This window comes from Mugil cephalus, chromosome 23, assembly GCF_022458985.1.
Source record: "Mugil cephalus isolate CIBA_MC_2020 chromosome 23, CIBA_Mcephalus_1.1, whole genome shotgun sequence".
NCBI classification, from domain to species: Eukaryota; Metazoa; Chordata; class Actinopteri; order Mugiliformes; family Mugilidae; genus Mugil; species Mugil cephalus.
The window spans coordinates 37,434-59,933 of NC_061792.1; the positions used below are offsets into that span (position 1 = coordinate 37,434).

Sequence of the window (22,500 nt, forward strand, 5' to 3'; positions counted from 1 at the left end):
AAAGCAGCATATATAAGTGGTCAAAATGATCATTTCATGTATTTTGATGGTGTAAATGTTACCATGTATCCTGATGAAAATGAAAAGCTTACAGCACCTGGTATTCCCAGGCGGTCTCCCATCCAAGTACTAACCAGGCCCGACACTGCTTGGCTTCCGAGATCAAACGAGATCAGGCGTGTTCAGGGTGGTATGGCCGTAAGCAACGTTAACTTTCACAAACGCAGTATATATAAGTGGTCAAAATCATCATTGCATGTATTTTTGTTTTTGAGCTGAAGCTTCTACAATGATACAGTCTGCCAGGAAGTAGAGTCAGAATGTAACAGATAGATATTAATCAGAGAGAAAAACAAGGCGACCCGGTACAACCAGGGTTTGGGTGTGATTTGTGTTTAAACTGAACACTGCCTGAGATTGGCTTATCGTGAAAGGCCTACTGCACCTTAGCCAATCATCATCACCTAGGCGGACATCGCAGCTGTTTCAGCATGTCAATTTCAGCATATCAATTTAAACTTTTGCCTGTCTGAAAATTGCCGGACGGCTCTTGTTGACTTTGACGCTGACTTTTTCGTTGGTTTTTGCAGCATTTGGTAACAAATTCAATGCCGCCCTCTCTGAGGAAAGATTGCACTTTCAGGCATTTTCCCAGAGTGCTCCCTACTGAGATATTGAGCTCTTTTGCTGTTTTGTTGGTTGCCATTGATGCTTGTTATTCGGGAAATGTTTTGTAAAACTTTGGACGAAAATCAATGAACCATGCTCCTGGTATTTTCCTGGTATTCCCAGGCGGTCTCCCATCCAAGTACTAACCAGGCCCGACACTGCTTGGCTTCCGTGATCAAACGAGATCAGGCGTGTTCAGGGTGGTATGGCCGTAAGCAACGTTAACTGTCACAAACGCAGTCTGAGGAAAGATTGCACTTTCAGGCAATTTCCCAGAGTGCTCCCTACTGAGATATTTAGCTCTTTTGCTGTTTTGTTGGTTGCCATTGATGCTTGTTATTCGGGAAATGTTTTGTAAAACTTTGGACGAAAATCAATGAACCATGCTCTATTCAAGTGTGTTCCTTGTCTTGCTTGCAGTCAATTTGTAACTCTGAGAAGCACTAAAGAATGTACAGATCCACAGAGGCTTGTATAAAACAAACTTTAAGTAAGATCAAAGGCAAAGATTCTATGCCATCATGGCCAAAGGAAAAGATTTGATGAAAGGACAGAATTCTATGACATCATGAAGGAAAACATTCTATGGCACATTCTATGTAAATTTTGTGAGGAGTGCGATAGGAAGAGAGAGTGTGGGAAAGATTTTCCAAATTTCTTCTGTTTTCTGTGATCATTTTCTTTTCTCTCACTCTGGTTGTGTTTTCATTGAGGTTCCTCGATCAAAGTTTTCATTAACACCTTTCAATCTTGAGTGTCACATAGTGAGATCTATAACACTGCCGTCCAATGGTACTATTGATATGATAATATATGTCGTCAGATTTTGGCATGAGCAACCAAAATCACCACTACCACTCTTCTACCAACTGTATCAGTATTAGTGAAAAATAGTAGTAGATGTAATTATTTTTGTACCTTTAACATATTTACTTTTATATAGTTTCTCTCCTTTGGTTTTGGTTTGTTTTATCATTTTGCATGGTCTGTAAAACCTTCATTTCTCCACGGGGAATAACGTAAAATAGTCCTGCCTTATCTCTAATTCAAGATTCAAGTGATTCAGTACATCTAATGACAACTAAGTGGGGTCTTTTTTATTTTCATAGATCACTCTTTTATACATGTCTCATAAAAAGTCCAGCATTAGAGCATAAACACTTAAATAAGAAGGGTGGCTCTTCGACTATAGTTGTAGTTGTACAACTATTTAACGCTGTACCAGTTGCGAACTGGTACAGCGTTAAATAGTTGTACAGTTGCATCACAACGGGCTACCACCTCAGACGTTGGTTTTTGCTGTATTGCCCGAAAGAAATGCAAAAACAGAACTAATTTACATAATACTTACATCATTGTGTAGTAAAGCCACAAGTAGCGCTGTTAATAGGTTCCAGCTACACCATTATGTACCTCAGACGGAAATACGATAAAGAATCAGCCGCACATGATTAAACTACACGTGACACAAACATATTGATTATACAATGTGGATGAGGCTTAAACAAACCTTTACACACAGTTATGGGAGAAAGTTTACCTAATTCTTGTGTGTTGTTTTCGCGCACGTACAGACGCACGTGCGACTACATGCGCGCACATGGAGTAACGTTACATCCATACGTAGTTCCGTGCATGCTCACGCACATACAAAAGAAACGATGGATGAAACAGGGCGATGACGTCATGGGATGTCTTCCTTTGATGATGTCCTCAATTGTTTTCCTTTGATGATGATGTCATGAAATGTTTTCCTTTGATCATGATGGCATAGAATCTTTGCCTTTGATCTTATTGAAAGTTTGTTTTATACAAACCTAGGTGGGTCCGTAGATTCTGTTAGACTTTCAAACTGAAAGCAAGCGAGACAAGCAAACACGGGCGTCTTACGAGGTGGTATGGTGTCTGTCACAAAAGCGGTACATATAAGTGGTCAAAATCAATATTGCATGTATTATGATGATGGAAATGTTACCATGTCTCCTGATGAGAATGAAAAGCTTACAGCACCTGGTATTCCCAGGCGGTCTCCCATCCAAGTACTAACCAGGCCCGACCGTGCTTAGCTTCCGAGATCAGACGAGATCGGGCGTGTTCAGGTTGGTATGGCCGTAAGCAATGTCAAATGTCACTAAAGCAGTATATATAAGTGGTCAAAATGATCATTGCATGTATTTTGATTATGTAAATGTTACCATGTCTCCTGATGAGAATGAAAAGCTTACAGCACCTGGTATTCCCAGGCGGTCTCCCATCCAAGAACTAACCAGGCCCTACACTGCTTAGCTTCCGAGATCAGACGAGAACAGCCGTGTTCAGGGTGGTTTGGCCGTAAGCAATGGTAACTGTCACAAACGCAGTATATATAAGTGGTCAAAATCATCATTGCATGTATTTTGATGATGTAAATGTTACCATGTCTCCTGATGAGAATGAAAAGCTTACAGCACCTGATATTCCCAGGCGGTTTCCCATCCAAGTACTAACCAGGCCCTTAGCTTCCGAGAGCAGATGAGATCAGACGTGTTCAGGGTGGTATGACCGTAAGCAATGGTAATTGTCACAAACGCAGTATATATAAGTGGTCAAAATGATCATTGCATGTATTTTGATGATGTAAATGTTACCATGTCTCCTGATGAAAATGAAAGGCTTACAGCACCTAGTATTCCCAGGCGGTCTCCCATTAAAGTACTAACCACGCCCGACCCTGCTAAACTTCCGAGATCAGATGACACTGGGTGTGTTCAGTGTGGTATGCCCTTAAGCAATTTTGTCAGTCAAGTGATTCAGTACATCTAATGACAACTAACTGGGGTCTTTTTTATTTTCATAGATCACTCTTTTATACATGTCTCATAAAAAGTCCAGCATTAGAGCATAAACACTCAAATATGTTAAGGTTGACTCTTCGGCTATAGTTGTAGTTGTACAACTATTTAACGCTGTACCAGTTGGCAGCATCACAACGTGCTAAACCGGTTAGCCTGTTCCAAGACAAACAGAAAACTTACAGCAATAAAAATGACAACACAACTACAGCCGGTAAAACTGTTCTTAATTGCTTGCCTAGGTAAACAAAGGTTAAATAAAAATAAAATACTAACATACATACAGACACATTCTGACACATTGAAATTGGCCGTTAGCACGTTAACTTAGCCCCGTAGTTAGCTCCCCACTCCACCGTATGCTAACGACCACGTTATCTCCACTGGCCTCGTTTTATTTCGGCGTCAGTTCAAATTGTGGACAACAGCAAATTGATGCAAAATACAAGCAATGTTAGGAAACCACTTGTCAATATTTCTAATGACAAATCTCGACAGCACACGTCGGCTACCACCTCAGACGTTGGGGTTTGCTGTATTGCCCGAAAGAAACGCAAAAAAGAAATCATTTACATAATACTTACATCATTGTGTAGTAAAGCCACAAGTAGCGCTGTTAATAGGTTCCAGCTAGACCATTATGTACCTCAGAAGGAAATACGATAAAGAATCAGCCGCACATGATTAAACTACACGTGACACAAACATATTGATTATACAATGTGGATGAGGCTTAAACAAACCTTTACACACAGTTATGGGAGCATGTTGGTCTAATTCTTGTGTGTTGTTTTCGCGCACGTACAGACGCACGTGCGACTACATGCGCGCACATGGAGTAACGTTACATCCATACGTAGTTCCGTGCATGCTCACGCACATACAAAAGAAACGATGGATGAAACAGGGCGATGACGTCATGGGATGTCTTCCTTTGATGATGTCCTCAATTGTTTTCCTTTGATGATGATGTCATGAAATGTTTTCCTTTGATCATGATGGCATAGAATCATTGCCTTTGATCTTATTGAAAGTTTGTTTTATACAAACCTAGGTGGGTCCGTAGATTCTGTTAGACTTTCAAACTGAAAGCAAGCGAGACAAGCAAACACGGGCGTCTTACGAGGTGGTATGGTGTCAGTCACAAAAGCGGTACATATAAGTGGTCAAAATCAATATTGCATGTATTATGATGATGGAAATGTTCCTGTGTCCCCTGATGAAAATGAAAGGCTTACAGGACCTGGGCGTGTTCAGGTTGGTATGGCCGTAAGCAATGTCAAACATCACTAAAGCAGTATATATAAGTGGTCAAAATGATCATTGCATGTATTTTGATGATGTAAATGTTACCATGTCTCCTGATGAAAATGGTAACAAATTCAAAGCCGCCCTCTCTGATTAAAGATTGCACTTTCATGCAATTTCCCAGAGTGCTCCCTCCTGAGATATTCAGCTCTTTTGCTGTTTTGTTGGTTGCCATTGATGCTTGTTATTCGGGAAATGTTTTGTAAAACTTTGGACGAAAATCAATGAACCATGCTCTATTCAAGTGTGTTCCTTGTCTTGCTTGCAGTCAATTTGTAACTCTGAGAAGCACTAAAGAATGTACAGATCCACAGAGGCTTGTATAAAACAAACTTTCAGTAAGATCAAAGGCAAAGATTCTATGCCATCATGGCCAAAGGAAAAGATTTGATGAAAGGACAGAATTCTATGACATCATGAAGGAAAACATTCTATGGCACATTCTATGTAAATTTTGTGAGGAGTGCGCTAGGAAGAGAGTGTGGGAAAGATTTTCCAAATTTCTTCTGTTTTCTGTGATAATTTTCTTTTTTCTCACTCTGGTTGTGTTTTCATTTAGGTTCCTCGATCAAAGTTTTCATTAACACCTTTCAATCTTGAGTGTCACATAGTGAGATCTATAACACTGCCGTCCGATGGTACTATTGATATGATAATATATGTTGTCAGATTTTGGCATGAGCAACCAAAATCACCACTACCACTTTTCTACCAACTGTATCAGTATTATTAATAAATGTAATTATTTTTGTCCCTTTAACATATTTATTTTATATAGTTTCTCTCCTTTGGTTTTGGTTTGTTTTTATCATTTTTCATTGTCTGAAAAACCCTTTCCCTTTTTCTCCACGGGGAATACGTAAAATGGGTCCTCCCTTATCTCAAATTTCAAGATTCAAGTGATTCAGTACATCTAATGAAACTAACTGGGGTCTTTTTTATTTTCATAGATCACTCTTTTATACTGTCTCATAAAAAGTCCAGCATTAGAGCATAAACACTCAAATTGTTAAGGTTGACTCTTCGGCTATAGTTGTAGTTGTAAAAACTATTTAACGCTGTACCAGTTCGCAGCATCACAACTTTGCTAAACCGGTTACCCCTGTTTCCAAGACAAAACAGAAAACTTACAGCAATAAAAATGACAACACAACTACATCCGGTAAAATGTTCTTAATTGCTTGCCTAGGTAAAAAAAGGGTTTTTAAATAAAAATAAAATACTAACATCCATACAGACACATTCTGACACATTGAAATTGGCCGTTAGCACGTTAACTTAGCCCTTTAGTTAGCTCCCCTCCACCGTATGCTAACGCCCACGTTATCTCCACTGGCCTCGTTTTATTTCGGCGTCAGTTAAAATTGTGGAAAAACAGAAAAATTTTGATGCAAAATACAAGCAATGTTAGGAAACCATTGTCAATATTTCTAATGACAAATCTCGACAGCACACGTCGGCTAACACCTCAGACGTTGGAGTTTGCTGTATTGCCCGAAAGAAACGCAAAAAAGAATAATTTACATAATACTTAATCATTGTGTATTTAAAGCCACAAGTAGCGCTGTTAATAGGTTCCAGCTAGACCATTATGCCCTCAGAAGGAAATACGTTTAAAGAATCAGCCGACATGATTAAACTACACGTGACCAAAATATTGATTATACAATGTGGATGAGGCTTAAACAAACCTTTTAAACACACAGTTATGGGAGCATGTTGGTCTAATTCTTGTGTGTTGTTTTCGCGCACGTACAGACGCACGTGCGGACTACATGGGGCGCACATGGAGTAACGTTACATCCATACGTAGTTCCGTGCATGCTCACGCACATACAAAAGAAACGATGGATGAAACAGGGCGGTTGACGTCATGGGATGTCTTCCTTTGATGATGTCTCAATTTTTTTCCCTTTGATGATGATGTCATGAAATGTTTTCCTTTGATCATGATGGCATGAATCATTGCCATTGATCTTATTGAAAGTTTGTTTTATACAAACCTAGGTAGGTCCGTAGATTCTGTTAGACTTTCAAACTGAAAGCAAGCGAGGACAAGCAAACACGGGCGTTTACGAGTTTTTGGTATGGTGTCAGTCACAAAAAGCTGGTACATAAAAGTGGTCAAAATCAATTTTGCATGTATTATGATGATGGAAATTTTCCCTGTGGTCCCCGATGAAAATGAAGGCTTACAGGACCAGGGCGTGTTCAGGTTTGTATGGCCGTAAGCAATGTAAAACATCAATAAAGCAGTATAAATAAGTGGTCAAAATGATCATTGCATGTATTTTGATGATGTAATGTTACCATGTCTCCTGATGAAAATGAAAAGCTTACAGCCCCTGGTATTCCCAGGGGGGTCTCCACACCCAAAAGTACTAACCAGGCCTACAATACTTAGCTTCCGAGATCAGACGGGGATCAGACGGTGTTCATGGTGGTATGGTCGTAAGCGACGTTAACTGTCACAAACGCAGTATATTTAAGTGGTCAAAATGATCATTGCATGTATTTTGTGATGTAAATGTTACCATGTCTCCTGATGAAAATGAAAAAAGCTTACAGCACCTGGTACTCCCAGGCGGTCTCCCACCCAAGTACTAACCGGGCCCCGACACTGCTTGGCTTCCGAGATAAAACTAGATCAGGTGTGTTTCAGGGTGGTATGGCCGTAAGCAACGTTAACTGTCACAAACGCAGTATATATAAGTGGTCAAAATCATCATTGCATGTATTTTGATGATGTAAGTGTTACCATGTCTCCTGATGAGAATGAAAAGCTTACAGCACCTAGTATTCCCAGGCGGTCTCCCATCCAAGTACTAACAGGCCCGACCATGCTGAGCTTCCGAGATCAGACGAGATCGGGCTTGTTCAGGTTGGTATGGCCGTAAGGAATGTCAAATGTCACTAAAGCAGTATAAGTAAGTGATCAAAAGGATCATTGCATGTATTTTGATGATGTAAATGTTACCATGTCTCCTGATGAAAATGAAAAGCTTACAGCACCTGGTATTCCCAGGCGGGTCTCCCATCCAAGTACTAACCAGGCCCTACACTGCTTAGTTTCCCGAGATCAGACGAGATGAGGCGTGTTCGGGTGGTATGGCCGTATGCAACGTTAACTGTCACAAAGCAGTATATATAAGTGGTCAAAATCATCATTGCATGTATTTTGATGATGTAAATGTTACCATGTCTCCTGATGAAAAAGAAAAGCTTACAGCACCTGGTTTTCCCCAGGCGGTCTCCACCCAAGTACTAACCGGGGCCGACCGTGTTATTTTCCCGAGATCAGACGAGATCGGGCTCGTGCTCAGGTTGGTATGGCCGTAAGCAATGTCAAACGTTACTAAAATAGATATATAAGGGGTTTCAAAACCCATCATTGCATGTATTTTGATGATGTAAATGTTACCATGTCTCCTGATGAGAATGAAAAGCTTACAGCACCTGGTTTTCCCCAGGCGGTCTCCCATCCAATTTACTAACCAGGCCCTACACTGTTTAGCTTCCGAGATCAGACGAGATCAGGCGGTGTTCAGGATGTTTTTGGCCGTAAGCAATGGTGACTGTCACAAACGCAGTTTTATATAAGTGGTCAAAATCATCATTGCATGTATTTTTATGATGTAAATGTTCCAGTCTCCTGATGAAATTGAAAGGCTTACAGCATCTAGTATATACAGGCGGTCTCCCATCCAAGTACAAACCCGGGCCCGACATGCTTAACTTGGCAGATCAAATGAGATAAGGCGTTTTCAGGGTGGTATGGCCGTAAGCAACGTTAACTGTCACAAAGCAGTATATATAACTGGTTTCAAATCGTCATTGCATGTATTTTGATGATGTAAATGTTACCTGTCTCTGATGAGAATGAAAAGCTTACAGCACCTGGTATTCCCAGGCGGTCTCCCATCCAAGTACTAACCAGGCCCTACACTGCTTAGCTTCCGAGATCGACGAGATCGGCGTGTTCAGGGTGGTATGGCCGAAAGCAATGGTAACTGTCACAAACGCAGTATATATAAGTGGTCAAAATCATCATTGCATGTATTTTGATGATGTAAATGTTACCATGTCTCCTGATGAAAATGAAAAGCGTACAGCACCTGGTTTTCCCCAAGGCGGTCTCCCATCCAATTTACTAACCAGGCCCGACACTGCTTAACTTCGGAGATCAAATGAGATCAGGCGTGTTTCAGTGTGGTTTATGGCCGTAAGCAACGTTAACTCTCACAAACGCGTATATATAGTGGTCAAAATCATCATTGCATGTATTTTGATGATGAAAATGTTACCATGTCTCCTGATTGAGAATGAAAAGCTTACAGCACCTGGTATTCCCAGGCGGTCTCCCATCTAAGTACAAAACAGGCCGACCATGCTTCGCTTCGAGATCAGACGAGATCGGGCTGTGGTTTTCGGTTGGTTTATGGCCGTAACAATGTCAAATGTCACTAAAGCACTATATATAAGTGGTCAAAATTATCATTGCATGTATTTTGATGATGTAAATGTTACCATGTCTCCTGATGAAAATGAAAAGCTTACAGCCCCGGGTATTCCCAGGCGGTCTCCCATCCAAGTACTAACCAGGCCCTACATGCTTAGCTTCCGAGATCAGGCGTTGTTCAAGGTGGTTTTGGCCGTATGCAACGTTAAACGTCACATACGCAGTATATATAAGTGGTCAAAATCATCATTGCATGTATTTTGATGATGTAAATGTTACCATGTCTCCTGATGAAAATGAAAAGCTTACAGCACCTGGTATTCCAGGCGGTCTCCCATCCAAGTACTAACCAGGCCCGACCATGCTGAGCTTCTGAGATCAGACGGGGATCGGGTTGTTCAGGTTGGTATGGCCTTTAAAGAACGTCAAATGTCACTAAAGCAGTATAAATAAGTGATCAAAAGGATCATTGCATGTATTTTGATGATGTAAATGTTACCATGTCTCCTGATGAAAAAGAAAAGCTTACAGCACCTGGTATTCCCAGGCGGTTCCATCCAAGTACTAACCAGGCCCGACCTTTGCTTAGTTCCGAGTTTCAGACGAGATCAGGCGTTTTCAGGGTGGTATGGCCGTAAGCAACGTTTAACTGTCACAACGCATATATATATAAGTGGTCAAATCATCATTGCATGTATTTTGATGATGTAAATGTTACCATGTCTCCTGATGAAAAAGAAAAGGCTTACAGCCCCTGGTTTTCCCCATTCGGTCTCCCATCCAAGTACTAACCAGGCCCAACCGTGCTTAGCTTCCGAGATCAGACGAATCGGGCGGTGCTCAGGTTGGTTATGGCGTTAAGAAATGTCAAATGTACTAAAGCATTATATTTAAGGGGTCAAATGATCATTGCATGTATTTTGATGATGTAAATGTTACCATGTTCCTGATGAAAATGAAAAGCTTACAGCACCGGGTATTCCAGGGGGTCTCCCATCCAAGTACTAACCCAGGCCCTCCCACTTTTTTGCTTCCGAGATCAGACAAGATCAGGCGTGTTCAGGATGGTATGGCCGTAAGCAATGGTGACTGTCACAAACGTAGTATATATAAGTGGTCAAAATCATCATTGCATGTATTTTGATGATGTAAATGTTACCATGTCTCTTGATGATAATGAAAGGCTATCAGCATCTAGTATTTACAGGCGGTCTCCCATCCAAGTACTAACCGGGCACGACACTGCTTAACTTCTGAGATCAAATGAGATCAGGCGTTTTCAGGGTGGTATGGCCGTAAGTAACGTTAACTGTCACAAACGCAGTATATATAAGTGGTCAAAATCATCATTGCATGTATTTTGATGATGTAAATGTTACCATGTCTCCTGATGAGAATGAAAAGCTTACAGCACCTGGTATTCCCAGGCGGTCTCCCATCCAAGTACTAACCAGGCCCGACCGCGCTTAGCTACCGAGATCAGACGTGTTCAGGTTGGTATGGCCGTAAGCAATGTCAAATGTCACTAAAGCAGTATATATAAGTGATCAAAATGATCATTGCATGTATTTTGATGATGTAAATGTTACCATGTCTCCTGATGAGAATGAAAAGCTTACAGCACCTGGTATTCCCAGGCGGTCTCCCATCCAAGTACAAAACCAGGCCCTACACTGTTTAGCTTCGGATCAGACGAGATCAGGCGTGTTCAGGGTGGTATGGCCGTAATCAATGGAAACTGTCACAAACGCAGAATATATAAGTGGTCAAAATCATCATTGCAATGTATTTTGATCATGTAAATGTTACCATGTCCCCTGATAAAAATGAAAGGCTTACAGCAATCTAGTATTCCCAGGCGGTCTGCCATCCAAGTACTAACCAGGCCCGCCCCATGCTTCGCTCCCGAGATCAGACGAGATCGGGCTTGTTCGGGGTTGGTATGGCCGTAAGCAATGTCAAATGTCACTAAAGCAGTATATATAAGGATAAAAATTTCATCATTGCATGTATTTTGATGATGTAAATGTTACCATGTCTCTTGATGGAATGAAAAGCTACAGCACCTGATTTTCCCCTGGCGGTTTCCCTTTCCAAGTACTAACCAGGCCCTTAGTTTTCCGAGAGCAGATGAGATCACGCGGGGTTCAGGGTGGTATGACCGTAAGCAATGGTAACTGTAACAAAGCAGTATTTATAAGTGATAAAAATGATCTTTGGGATGTAATTTGATGAGGAAAATGTTACCATGTCTCCTGATGAGAATAAAAGCTTCCCAGCACCTGGTATTCCCAGGCGGTCTCCCATCCAAGTACTAATCGGGCCCCGCCCATGCTTCGCTTCCGAGATCAGACGAGATCGGGCTTGTGTTCAGTGTGGTATGGCCGTAAGCAACTTTTAACTGTCACAAACGCAGTATATATAAGTGGTCAAAATGATCATTGCATGTATTTTGATGATGTAAATGTTACCATGTCTCCTGATGAAAATGAAAAGCTGACTGCACCTGGTATATCCAGGCAGTCTCCCATCCAAGTACTAACCAGGACCGTCCATGCTTAGCTTCCGAGATCAGACGAGATCGGGTTTGTTCAGGTTGGTATGGCCGTAAGCCATGGTAACTGTCACAAACGCAGCATATATAAGTGCTCAAAATCATCTTTCATGTATTTTGATGATGAAAAATGTTACCATGTCTCCTGATGAAAATGAAAAGCTTACAGCACCTGGTATTCCCAGGGGGGTCTCCCATCCAAGTACTAACCAGGCCCGACCATGCTTAGCTTCCGAGATCAGGCTTGTTCAGGGTGGTATGGCGTAAGCAACTTTAACTGTCACAAACCCCGTAGTATATATAAGTGGTCAAATCATGATTGCATGTATTTTGATGATGAAAAATGTTACCATGTCCCCTGATGAAAATGAAAGGCTTACAGCGACTTGTATTCCCAGGCGGTCCCCCATCCAAGTACAAAACCAGGCCCAACACTTGCTTAGCTTTCGAGTTTCAGACGAGATCGGGCGTGTGTTCAGGTTGGTATGGCCGTAAGCAATGTCAAATGTCACTAAAGAAGTATATATAAGTGGTCAAAATGATCATTGCATGTATTTTGATGATGTAAATGTTACCATGTCTCCTGATGAAAATGAAAAGCTTACAGCACTGGTATTCCCAGGCGGTCTCCCATCCAAGTACCAACCAGGCCCGACCGTGCTTAGCTTCCGAGATCAGACGAGGTTCGGGCGGTGTTCAGGTTGGTAGGGCCGTAAGTAATGTCAAACATCACAAAAGCAGCCATATATAAGTGATCAAAATGATCATTTCATGTATTTTGTGATGTAAATGTTACCATGTCCCCTGATGAAAATGGTAAAAAATTTCAAAGCCGCCCTCTCTGGGGAAAGATTGCACTTTCAGGCAATTTCCCAGAGTGCTCCCTCTGACATATTCAGCTCTTTTGCTGTTTTGTTGGTTGCCATTGATGCTTGTTATTCGGGAAATGTTTTGTAAAACTTTGGACAAAAAATCAATGAACCATGCTTTATTGAAGTGTGTTCCCTTGTCTTGCTTGCAGTCAATTTGTAACTCTGAGAAGCACTAAAGAATGTACAGATCCACAGAGGCTTGTATAAAACAAACTTCAGTAAGATCAAAGGCAAAGATTCTATGCCATCATGGCCAAAGGAAAAGATTTGATGAAAGGACAGAATTCTATGACATCATGAAGGAAAACATTCTAGGGGCACATTCTATGTAAAATTTTGTGAGGAGTGCGTAGGAAGAGAGAGTGTGGGAAAAATTTTCCAAAATTCTTTGTTTTCTGTGATCATTTTCTTTTCTCTCACTCTGGTTGTGTTTTCATTTAGGTTCCTCGATCAAAGTTTTCATTAACACCTTTCAATCTTGAGTGTCACATAGTGAGATCTATAACCACTGCCGTCCGATGGTACATGATATGATAAATTATGTCGTCAGATTTTGGCATGAACAACCAAAATCACCACTACCACTCTTCTCCCAACTGTATCAGTATTAGTAATAAATAGTAGTAGATGTAATTTTTTTTGTATCTTTAACATATCTACTTTTATATATTTTTCTCCCCTTTGGTTTTGGTTTGTTTTATCATTTTCCCATTGTCTGTAAAACCTTCATTTCTCCACGGGGAATAACGTAAAATGGTCCTGCCTTATCTCTAATTCAAGATTCAAGTCATTCAGTACATTTTAATGACAACTAACTGGGGTCTTTTTTATTTTCATAGATCACTCTTTTTACATGTCTCATAAAAAGTCCAGCATTAGAGCATAAAACTCAAATATGTTAAGGTTGACTCTTCGGCTATAGTTGTAGTTGTACAACTATTTAACGCTGTACCAGTTCGCAGCATCACAAGTGCTAAACCGGTTACCCCTGTTCCAAGACAAACAAAAAAACTTACAGCAATAAAAATGACAACACAACTATACCCGGTTAAAACCTGTTTTAATTGCTTGCATAGGTAAACAAAGGTTAAATAAAAATAAAATACTACATACATACAGACACATTCGGGACACATTGAAATGGCCGTTAGCACGTTAACTTAGCCCCGTAGTTAGCCCCCCACTCCACCGTATGCAAACGACCACGTTATCCCCACTGGCTTCTTTTTTATTTTGGGTCAGTTAAAATTGGGGGATAACAGCAAACTGATGCAAAATACAAGCAATGTTACCAAAACACTTGTCAATGTTTCAATGACAAATCTCGACAGCACACGTCGGCTACCCTCAGACGTTGGGGTTTGCTGTATTGCCGAAAGAAACGCAAAAACAGAACTAATTTACATAATACTTACATCATTGTTTTGTAAAGCCACAAGTAGCGCTGTTAATAGGTTTCCCAGCTAGACCATTATGTACCTCAGAGGGAAATACGATAAAGAATCAGCCGCACATAATTAAACTACACGTAAACCACAAACATATTGATTATACAATGTGGATGAGGCTTAAAAAACCTTTACACACAGTTATGGGAGCATGTTGGTCTAATTTTTGTATATTGTTTTCGCGCACCTACGACGCAATGCGACTACATGCGCTCACATGGTAGTAACGTTACATCCGTACGTAGTTCCGGCATGCTCAGCACCCTACAAAAGAAACGATGGATGAAAAACAGGCGATGACGTCATGGGATGTCTTCCTTTGATGATGTCCTCAATTGTTTTCCTTTGATGATGATGTTATGAAATGTTTTCCTTTGATCATGATGGCATAGAATCTTTGCCTTTGATCTTATTGAAAGTTTGTTTTATTACAAACCTAGGTGGGTCCGTAGATTCGTTAGACTTTCAAACTGAAAGCCCAAACGAGACAAGCAACACGGGCGTCTTACGAGGTGGTATGGTGTCAGTCACAAAAAACGGGTACATATAAGTGGTCAAATCAATATTGCATGTATTATGATGATGGAAATGTTCCTGTGTCCCCTGATGAAAATGAAAGGCTTTCAGGACCTGGGCGTTTTTCAGGTTGGTATGGCCGTAAGCAATGTCAAACATCACTAAAGCAGCATATATAAGTGGTCAAAATGATCATTGCATGTATTTTGATGATGTAAATGTGACCATGTCTCCTGATGAAAATGGTAACAAATTCAAAGCCGCCCTCTATGAGGAAAGATTGCACTTTCAGGCAATTTCCCAGAGTGCTCCCCACTGAGATATTCAGCTCTTTTGCTGTTTTTTTTGGGGTTTCCATTGGGTGATTGTTATTCGGGAAATGTTTTGTAAAACTTTGGACGAAATCAATGAACCATGCTCTATTCAAGTGTGTTCCTTGTCTTGCTTGCAGTCAATTTGTAACTGTGAGAAGCACTAAAGATGTACAGATCCACAGAGGCTTGTATTTAAAAAAACTTTCAGTAAGATCAAAGGCAAAGATTCGATGCCTCATGGCCAAAGGAAAAGATTTGATGAAATTTATCAAAGGACAGAATTCTATGACATCATGAAGGAAAACATTTTATGGCCACATTCTATGTAAATTTTGTGAGGAGTGCGCTAGGAAGAGAAAGTGTGGGAAAGATTTTCAAAATTTCTGACACATTGAAATTGGCCGTTAAACACGTTAACTTAGCCCGTAGTTAGCTCCCACTCCCCGTATGCTAACGACCACGTCATCTCCCCTGGCCTCGTTTTATTTTGGCGTCAATTCAAATTGTGGACAAACAGCAAATTGATGCAAAATACAAGCAATGTTAGGAAACCACTTGTCAATATTTCTAATGACAAATCTCGACAGCACACGTCGGCTACCACCAGACGTTGGGGTTTGCTGTATTGCCCGAAAGAAACGCAAAAAAGAACTAATTTCTATCTACTTACATCATTGTGTAGTAAAGCCACAAGTAGCGCTGTTAATAGGTTCCAGCTAGACTATTATGTACCTCAGAGGGAAATACGATAAAGAATCAGCCGCACATGATTTAAACTACACGTGACACAAAATATTGATTATACAATGTGGATGAGGCTTAAACAAAACCTTTACACACAGTTATGGGAGCATGTTGGTCTAATTCTTGTGTGTTGTTTTCGCGCACGTACAGACGCCGTGCGACTTACATGCGCGCACATGGAGTAACGTTACATCCGTAGTAGTTCGTACATGCTCACGCACATACAAAAGAAACGATGGATGAAACAGGGGCGATGACGTCATGGGATGTCTTCCTTTGATGATGTTTCCCCAATTGTTTTCCCTTTTATGATGATGTCATGAAATGTTTTCCCTTTTATCATGATGGCATAGAATCTTTGCCTTTGATCTTATTGAAAGTTTGTTTTATACAAACCTAGGTGGGTCCGTAGATTCTGTTAGACTTTCAACTGAAACTCAGGCGTGTTCAGGATGGTATGGCCGTAAGCAACGTTAACTGTCACAAACGCCAGTATATATAAGTCGTTTAAAATCATCATTGCTGTATTTTGATGATGTAAATGTTACCATGTTCCTGATGAAAAAAAAAGGCTTACAGCACCTAGCATTCCCAGGCGGTCTCCGATCCAAGTACTAACCAGGCCCGACCGTGCTTAGTTTCCGAGATCAGACGAGATGGGCGGTGTTCATGTTGGTATGGGCCCTAAGCAATGTCAATGTCATAAAGCGTATATATAAGTGGTCAAAAATGTTCATTGCATGTATTTTGATGATGTAAATGTTACCATGTCTCCTGATGAGAATGAAAAGCTTACAGCACTTGGTATTCCAGGCGGTCTCCCATCGAAGTACTAGCAGGCCCTACACTGCTTAGCTTCCGAGATCAGACGAGATCAGGCGTGTTCTGGGGTGGTATGGCCATAAGCAATGGTGACTGTCACAAACGCAGTATATATAAGTGCTCAAAATCATCATTGCATGTATTTTGATGATGTAAATGTTACCTTTTCTCCTGATGAAAATGAAAAGCTTACAGCACCTGGTATTCCCGGGGTCTCCCATCCAAGTACTAACCAGGCCCTTAGCTTCCGAGATCAGATGAGATCAAGGTGTTCAGGTGGTATGGCCGTAAGCGGGGGGTTACTGTCACTAAAGCAATATATATAAGTGGTCAAAATCATCATTGCATGTATTTTTATGATGTAAAAGTTACCCTGTCTCCTGATGAAAAAGAAAAGCTTAACAGCACTGGTGTTCCAGGCGGTCTCCAATCCAAGTACTAACCAGGGGCGGGCCGTGCTTAGCTTCCGAGATCAGACGAGTCGGGATTGTTCAGGTTGGTATGGCCGTAAGCAACGGTAACTGTCACAACGCAGTATATATAAGTGGTCAAAATCATCATTGCAAAGTATTTTGATGATGTAAATGTTTACCATGTCTCTGATGAGAAGAAAGGCTTACAGCAGTAGTATTCCCAGGCGGTCTCCCATCCAAGTTACTAACCAGGCTCCCGACCGTGTTAGCTTCCGAGATCAGACGAGATCAGGCGTATTCAGGTAGGTATGGCCGTAATGCAATGTAAAATGTCACTAAATCAGTATATATAAGTTTCTCAAAATCATCATTGATGTATTTTGATGATGTAAATGTTACCATGTCTCCCGATGAAAATGAAAAGCTTACAGCACGGGTATTCCTAGGCGGTTCTCCCATCCAAGTACTAACCAGGCCCTACCATGCTTTGCTTCCGAGATCAGACGAGATCGGGAATGTTGAGGTTGGTATGGGCCGTAAAAAACGTCAAATTTCACTAAAGCAGTATATATAAGTGGTCAAAATGATCATTGCTGTTTTTGTGATGTAAATGTTACCAGTCTCTTGATGAGAATGAAAAGCTTACAGCACCTGGTTTTTCCCTTGCGGTCTCCATCCAAGTACTAACCAGGCCCTACACTGCTTAGCTTTCGAGATCAGAAGTGTTCAGCATTGGTTATGGACGTAAGCAATGGTGACTGTCACAAACGCAGTATATATAAGTGGTCAAAAACATCATTGCATGTATTGATGATGTAAATGTTACCATGTTTTCCCGATGAAAATTTAAAAGCTTACAGCACCGGTATTCCCAGGCGGTCTTTCCCCTCCAAGTACTAACCAGGCCCGACCATGTTTAGCTTTCCGAGATCAGACAAGATCGGGCTTGTTCAGGTTGGTATGGGGCCGTAAGAAACGTCAAATGTCACTAAAGCAGTATATATAAGTGATCAAAATGATCATTGCATGTATTTTGATGATGTAAATGTTACCATGTCTCCCGATGAGAATGAAAAGTTAGAGCACCTGGTATTCCCAGGCGGTCTCCAATGCAAGTACTAACCACGCCCGACCGTGCTTAGCTTCCGAGTTCAGATGAGATCAGGCGGGGTTCAGGGTGGTATGGCCGTAAGCAATGGTAACGGGCACAAACGCCAGTATATATAAGTGGTCAAAATCATCATTGCATGTATTTTTATGATGTAAATGTTACCATGTCTCCTGATGAAAATGAAAGGCTTACACACCTAGTATTCCCAGGCGGTTTTCCATCCAAGTACTAACCAGGCCCGACCGGTTTCATTGCTTCCGAGATCAGACGAGATCGGGCCGTGTTCAGGTTGGTATGCCCGTAAGCAATGTCAAATGTCACTAAAGCGTATATTTTGAGTGGTCAAAATCATCATGGCATTTATTTTGATGATGTAAATGTTACCATGTCTCCTGATGAGAATTTAAAAGCTTACAGCACCTGGTATTCCAAGGCGGTCTCCCATCCAAGTACTAACCGGGCCCGACACTGCTTAGTTTCCGAGATAAGGCGTGTTCAGGGTGGTATGGCCATAAGCAAAGGTAACAGTCACAAACGCAGTATATATAAGTGGTCAAAATCATCATTGCATGTATTTTGATGATGTAAATGTTACCATGTCTCCTGATGAAAATGAAAAGCTTACAGCACCTGGTATTTCCCAGGCGGTCTCCCATCCAAGTACTAACCCAGGCTCCGACCATGTTTAGCTTCCGAGATCAGACAAGATCGGGCTTGTTCAGGTTGGTATGGCCGTAAGAAACGTCAAATGTCACTAAAGCAGTATATTAAGTGATCAAAAAGATCATTGCATGTATTTTGATGATGTAAATTTTACCATGTCTCCTGATGAGAATGAAAGCTTAGGAGCACCTGGTATTCCCAGGCGGTCTCCAATGCAAGTACTAACCACGCCCGACCGTGCTTAGCTTCCGAGTTCAGATGAGATCAGGCGTGTTCAGGGTGGGTTTTGGCCCTAAGCAATGGTAACTGTCACAAAAAGCAGTATATATTAAGTGGTCAAAAATCATCATTGCATGTATTTTGATGATGTAATGTTACCATGTCTCCTGATGAAAATGAAAGGCTTACAGCACCTAGTATTCCCAGGCGGTCTCCCATCCAAGTACTAACCGGCCCGACCGTGCATTGCTTCCGAGATCAGACGGGGATTCGGGCTTTGTGTTCAGGTTTGGTATGGGCCGGGAAGCAATGTCAAATGTCACTAAAGCAGTATATATAAGTGGTCAAAATCATCATTGCATTTATTTTGATGATGTAAATGTTACATGTCTCTGATGAGAATGAAAAGCTTACAGCACCTGGTATTCCCAGGCGGTCTCCCATCCAAGTACTAACCGGGCCCCACATGCTTAGTTTCCGAGATCAGGCCCTGTTTTAGGGTGGTATGGCCGTAACAATGGTAACAGTCACAAAGCAGTATATATAAGTGGTCAAAATCATCATTGCATGTATTTTGGTGAAAGTAAATGTTACCATGTCTCCTGATGAAAAAGAAAGGCTTACGCACCTAGTATTCCCAGGGGGTCTCCCATCCAGTACTATCCGGCCCGACCGTGCTGAGCTTCCGAGATCAGACGAGATCAGGCGTGTTTCAGGTTGGTATGGCCGTAAGCAATGTCAAATGTCACATAAAGCAGTATATATAAGTGGTCAAAATCATCATTGCATATTTTTTTGATGATGTAATGTTACCATGTCTCCTGATGAGAAAAGGGAAAAGGGTTACAGCACCTGGTATTCTCAGGCGGTCTCCCATCCAAGTACTAAAACCCGGCCCCACACTGTTAGCTTCGAGATCAGGCGTGTTCGGGTGGTATGGCCGTAAGCAATGGTGACTGTCAGAAACGCAGTATATTTAAGTGGTCAAAATCTCATTGCATGTATTTTGATGATGTAAATGTTACCATGTCTCCTGATGAAAATGAAAGGCTTACAGCAACTAGTATTCCCAGGCGGTCTCCCATCCAAGTACTAACCAGGCCCGACCGTGCTTAGTTTCGGAGATCAGACGATATGGGGTGTGTTCAGGTTGGTATGGCCGTAAGCAATATCAAATGTCACTAAAGCAGTATATATAAGTGGTCAAAATCATCATTGCATTTATTTTGATGATGTAAAATGTTACCTTTTCCCGATGAGAATGAAAAGCTTACAGCCCTGGTATTCCCAGGCGGTCTCCCCTCCAAGTAAATAACCCGGGCCGACACTGTTAGTTTCCGAGATCAGGCGTGTTCAGGGTGGTATGGCCGTAAGCAATGGTAACAGTCACAACGCAGTATATATAAGTGGTCAAAATCATCATTGCATGTATTTGGGGATGTAAATGTTACCATGTCTCCCGATGAAAATGAAAGGCTTTACAGCACCTAGTATTTCCCCGGCGGTCTCCCATCCAAGTATAACCAGGCCCGACCGTGCTTAGCTTCCGAGATCAGACGAGATCAGGCGTGTTCAGGTTGGTATGGCCGTAAGCAATGTCAAATGTCACTTTAAAACAGTATATATAAGTGGTCAAAATTTTCATTGCATATATTTTGATGATGTAAATGTTACCATGTCTCCTGATGAGAATGAAAGGCTTACAGCACCTGGTATTCTCAGGCGGTCTCCCATCCAAGTACTAACCAGGCCCTACACTGCTTAGCTTCCGAGATCAGGCGTGTTCAGGGTGGTATGGCCGTAAGCAATGGTGACTGTCAGAAACGCAGTATATATAAGTGGTCAAAATCATCATTGCATGTATTTTGATGATGTAAATGTTACCATGTCTCCCGATGAAATGAAAGGCTTACAGCAACTAGTATTCCCAGGCGGTCTCCCATCCAAGTACTAACCAGGCCCGACCGTGCTTAGTTTCGGAGATCAGACGATATGGGGTGTGTTCAGGTTGGTATGGCCGTAAGCAATATCAAATGTCACTAAAGCAGTATAAATAAGTGGTCAAAATGATCATTGCATGTATTTTGATGATGTAAATGTTACCATGTCTCCTGATGAAAATGAAAAGCTTACAGCACCTGGTATTTCCAGGCGGTCTCCAATCCAAGTACTAACCAGGCCCGACCGTGCATAGCTTCCGAGATCAGACAAGATCAGGCGTGTTCAGGGTGGTATGGCCGTAATCAACGTCAAATGTAACTAAAGCAGTATATGTAAGTGGTAAAAAATGATTCATTGCATGTATTTTGATGATGTAAATGTTACCATGTCTCCTGATGAAAAAAGAAAGCTTAAAGCCCCCTGGTATTCCCGGCGGTCTCCAAGCCAAGTACTAACCAGGCCCGACACTGCTTGGATTCCCAGATCAGATAAGATCGGGCGTGTTCAGGTTAGTATGGCCGTAAGCAATGTCAAATGTCACTAAAGCAGTATATATAAGTGCTCAAAATGTCATTGCATGTATTTTGATGATGTAAATGTTACCATGTTCCTGATCAAAATAAAAGGCTTACAGCAAACCCGGTATTCCCAGGCGGTCTCCCATCCAAGTACGAACCCGGCCCGACTCTGCATAGCTTCCGAGATCAGACGTGTTTAGGGTGGTATGGCCGTAAGAAACGTTAAAATGTCACAAACGCAGTATATATAAGTGGTCAAACTCATCATTGCATGTATTTTGTTGATGTAAATGTTACCATGTCTCCTGATGAAAATGAAAAGCTTACAGCACCTGGTATTCCCAGGCGGTCTCCCATCCAAGTACTAACCAGGCCCAAAGCTTCCGAGATCAGATGAGATGAGGCGTGTTCAGGTTGGTATGGCCGTAAGCAATGGTGACTGTCACAAACGCAGTATATATAAGTGGTCAAAATGATCATTGCATGTATTTTGATGATGTAAATGTTACCATGTCTCCTGATCAAAATGAAAGGCTTACAGCACCTGGTATTCCCAGGCGGTCTCCCATCCAAGTACTAACCAGGCCCAAAGCTTCCGAGATCAGATGAGATGAGGCGTGTTCAGGGTGGTATGGCCGTAAGCAATGGTAACTGTCACAAACGCAGTATATATAAGTGGTCAAAATGATCATTGCATGTATTTTGATGATGTAAATGTTACCATGTCTCCTGATGAAAATGAAAAGCTTACAGCACCTGGTATTTCCAGGCGGTTTTCCCATCCAAGTACTAACCAGGGCCGACCCTGCATAGCTTCCGAGATAGACAAGATCAGGGCGGTGTTCAGGGTTGGTAAAGGGCCCTAATCAACGTCAAATGTAAAATAAAGCAGTATTTATATGGGTAAAAATGATCATTGCATGTATTTTGATGATGTAAATGTTTTCCATGTCTCCTGATGAAAATGAAAAGCTTACAGACCTGGTATTCCAGGCGGTCTCCAAGCCAAGTACTAACCAGGCCCTACCCCTGCTTAGCTTCCGAGATCAGACGAGATCGGGGGTTGTTCTGGGTGGTATGGCCATAAGCAATGGTGAC

The 22,500-nt window shown here is 41.6% G+C and overlaps 2 non-coding genes and 33 pseudogenes across 2 annotated transcripts; all 35 read right to left on the bottom strand.

Moving 5' to 3' along the window:
* Positions 1–85: 85 nt before the first annotated feature.
* LOC125001880 lies at positions 86–204 on the bottom strand. Its single transcript, XR_007111730.1, has one exon. It is a non-coding gene; the product is annotated as a 5S ribosomal RNA (ribosomal RNA).
* Positions 205–766: 562 nt separating this feature from the next.
* Positions 767–886, bottom strand: LOC125002961 (annotated as a pseudogene).
* Positions 887–2,667: 1,781 nt separating this feature from the next.
* Positions 2,668–2,786, bottom strand: LOC125003217. Its single transcript, XR_007112081.1, has one exon. It is a non-coding gene; the product is annotated as a 5S ribosomal RNA (ribosomal RNA).
* A 101-nt stretch (positions 2,787–2,887) lies between these two features.
* LOC125001699 lies at positions 2,888–3,006 on the bottom strand (annotated as a pseudogene).
* A 313-nt stretch (positions 3,007–3,319) lies between these two features.
* LOC125002841 lies at positions 3,320–3,438 on the bottom strand (annotated as a pseudogene).
* Positions 3,439–7,367: 3,929 nt separating this feature from the next.
* On the bottom strand, positions 7,368–7,488 carry LOC125002369 (annotated as a pseudogene).
* Positions 7,489–7,589: 101 nt separating this feature from the next.
* On the bottom strand, positions 7,590–7,707 carry LOC125002239 (annotated as a pseudogene).
* Positions 7,708–7,808: 101 nt separating this feature from the next.
* On the bottom strand, positions 7,809–7,928 carry LOC125002836 (annotated as a pseudogene).
* Positions 7,929–8,693: 765 nt separating this feature from the next.
* Positions 8,694–8,810, bottom strand: LOC125001456 (annotated as a pseudogene).
* Positions 8,811–8,911: 101 nt separating this feature from the next.
* Positions 8,912–9,036, bottom strand: LOC125002898 (annotated as a pseudogene).
* Positions 9,037–9,789: 753 nt separating this feature from the next.
* Positions 9,790–9,907, bottom strand: LOC125002543 (annotated as a pseudogene).
* Positions 9,908–10,228: 321 nt separating this feature from the next.
* LOC125002872 lies at positions 10,229–10,348 on the bottom strand (annotated as a pseudogene).
* A 101-nt stretch (positions 10,349–10,449) lies between these two features.
* On the bottom strand, positions 10,450–10,568 carry LOC125002347 (annotated as a pseudogene).
* Positions 10,569–10,669: 101 nt separating this feature from the next.
* On the bottom strand, positions 10,670–10,778 carry LOC125002389 (annotated as a pseudogene).
* Positions 10,779–10,879: 101 nt separating this feature from the next.
* LOC125002043 lies at positions 10,880–10,997 on the bottom strand (annotated as a pseudogene).
* Positions 10,998–11,099: 102 nt separating this feature from the next.
* LOC125002731 lies at positions 11,100–11,221 on the bottom strand (annotated as a pseudogene).
* A 315-nt stretch (positions 11,222–11,536) lies between these two features.
* LOC125002457 lies at positions 11,537–11,659 on the bottom strand (annotated as a pseudogene).
* A 102-nt stretch (positions 11,660–11,761) lies between these two features.
* LOC125002519 lies at positions 11,762–11,880 on the bottom strand (annotated as a pseudogene).
* Positions 11,881–11,981: 101 nt separating this feature from the next.
* Positions 11,982–12,090, bottom strand: LOC125002909 (annotated as a pseudogene).
* Positions 12,091–12,194: 104 nt separating this feature from the next.
* Positions 12,195–12,318, bottom strand: LOC125002320 (annotated as a pseudogene).
* A 101-nt stretch (positions 12,319–12,419) lies between these two features.
* On the bottom strand, positions 12,420–12,539 carry LOC125002767 (annotated as a pseudogene).
* Positions 12,540–16,504: 3,965 nt separating this feature from the next.
* Positions 16,505–16,622, bottom strand: LOC125002721 (annotated as a pseudogene).
* Positions 16,623–18,024: 1,402 nt separating this feature from the next.
* On the bottom strand, positions 18,025–18,144 carry LOC125002662 (annotated as a pseudogene).
* A 325-nt stretch (positions 18,145–18,469) lies between these two features.
* On the bottom strand, positions 18,470–18,578 carry LOC125002772 (annotated as a pseudogene).
* A 101-nt stretch (positions 18,579–18,679) lies between these two features.
* LOC125002465 lies at positions 18,680–18,801 on the bottom strand (annotated as a pseudogene).
* A 100-nt stretch (positions 18,802–18,901) lies between these two features.
* Positions 18,902–19,021, bottom strand: LOC125002526 (annotated as a pseudogene).
* A 539-nt stretch (positions 19,022–19,560) lies between these two features.
* LOC125002887 lies at positions 19,561–19,677 on the bottom strand (annotated as a pseudogene).
* Positions 19,678–19,991: 314 nt separating this feature from the next.
* On the bottom strand, positions 19,992–20,110 carry LOC125002684 (annotated as a pseudogene).
* A 308-nt stretch (positions 20,111–20,418) lies between these two features.
* Positions 20,419–20,537, bottom strand: LOC125002408 (annotated as a pseudogene).
* A 103-nt stretch (positions 20,538–20,640) lies between these two features.
* On the bottom strand, positions 20,641–20,749 carry LOC125001648 (annotated as a pseudogene).
* A 100-nt stretch (positions 20,750–20,849) lies between these two features.
* LOC125002685 lies at positions 20,850–20,968 on the bottom strand (annotated as a pseudogene).
* A 101-nt stretch (positions 20,969–21,069) lies between these two features.
* LOC125002108 lies at positions 21,070–21,188 on the bottom strand (annotated as a pseudogene).
* Positions 21,189–21,722: 534 nt separating this feature from the next.
* On the bottom strand, positions 21,723–21,833 carry LOC125002764 (annotated as a pseudogene).
* Positions 21,834–21,934: 101 nt separating this feature from the next.
* LOC125002844 lies at positions 21,935–22,045 on the bottom strand (annotated as a pseudogene).
* A 327-nt stretch (positions 22,046–22,372) lies between these two features.
* Positions 22,373–22,491, bottom strand: LOC125002927 (annotated as a pseudogene).
* Positions 22,492–22,500: the final 9 nt, after the last annotated feature.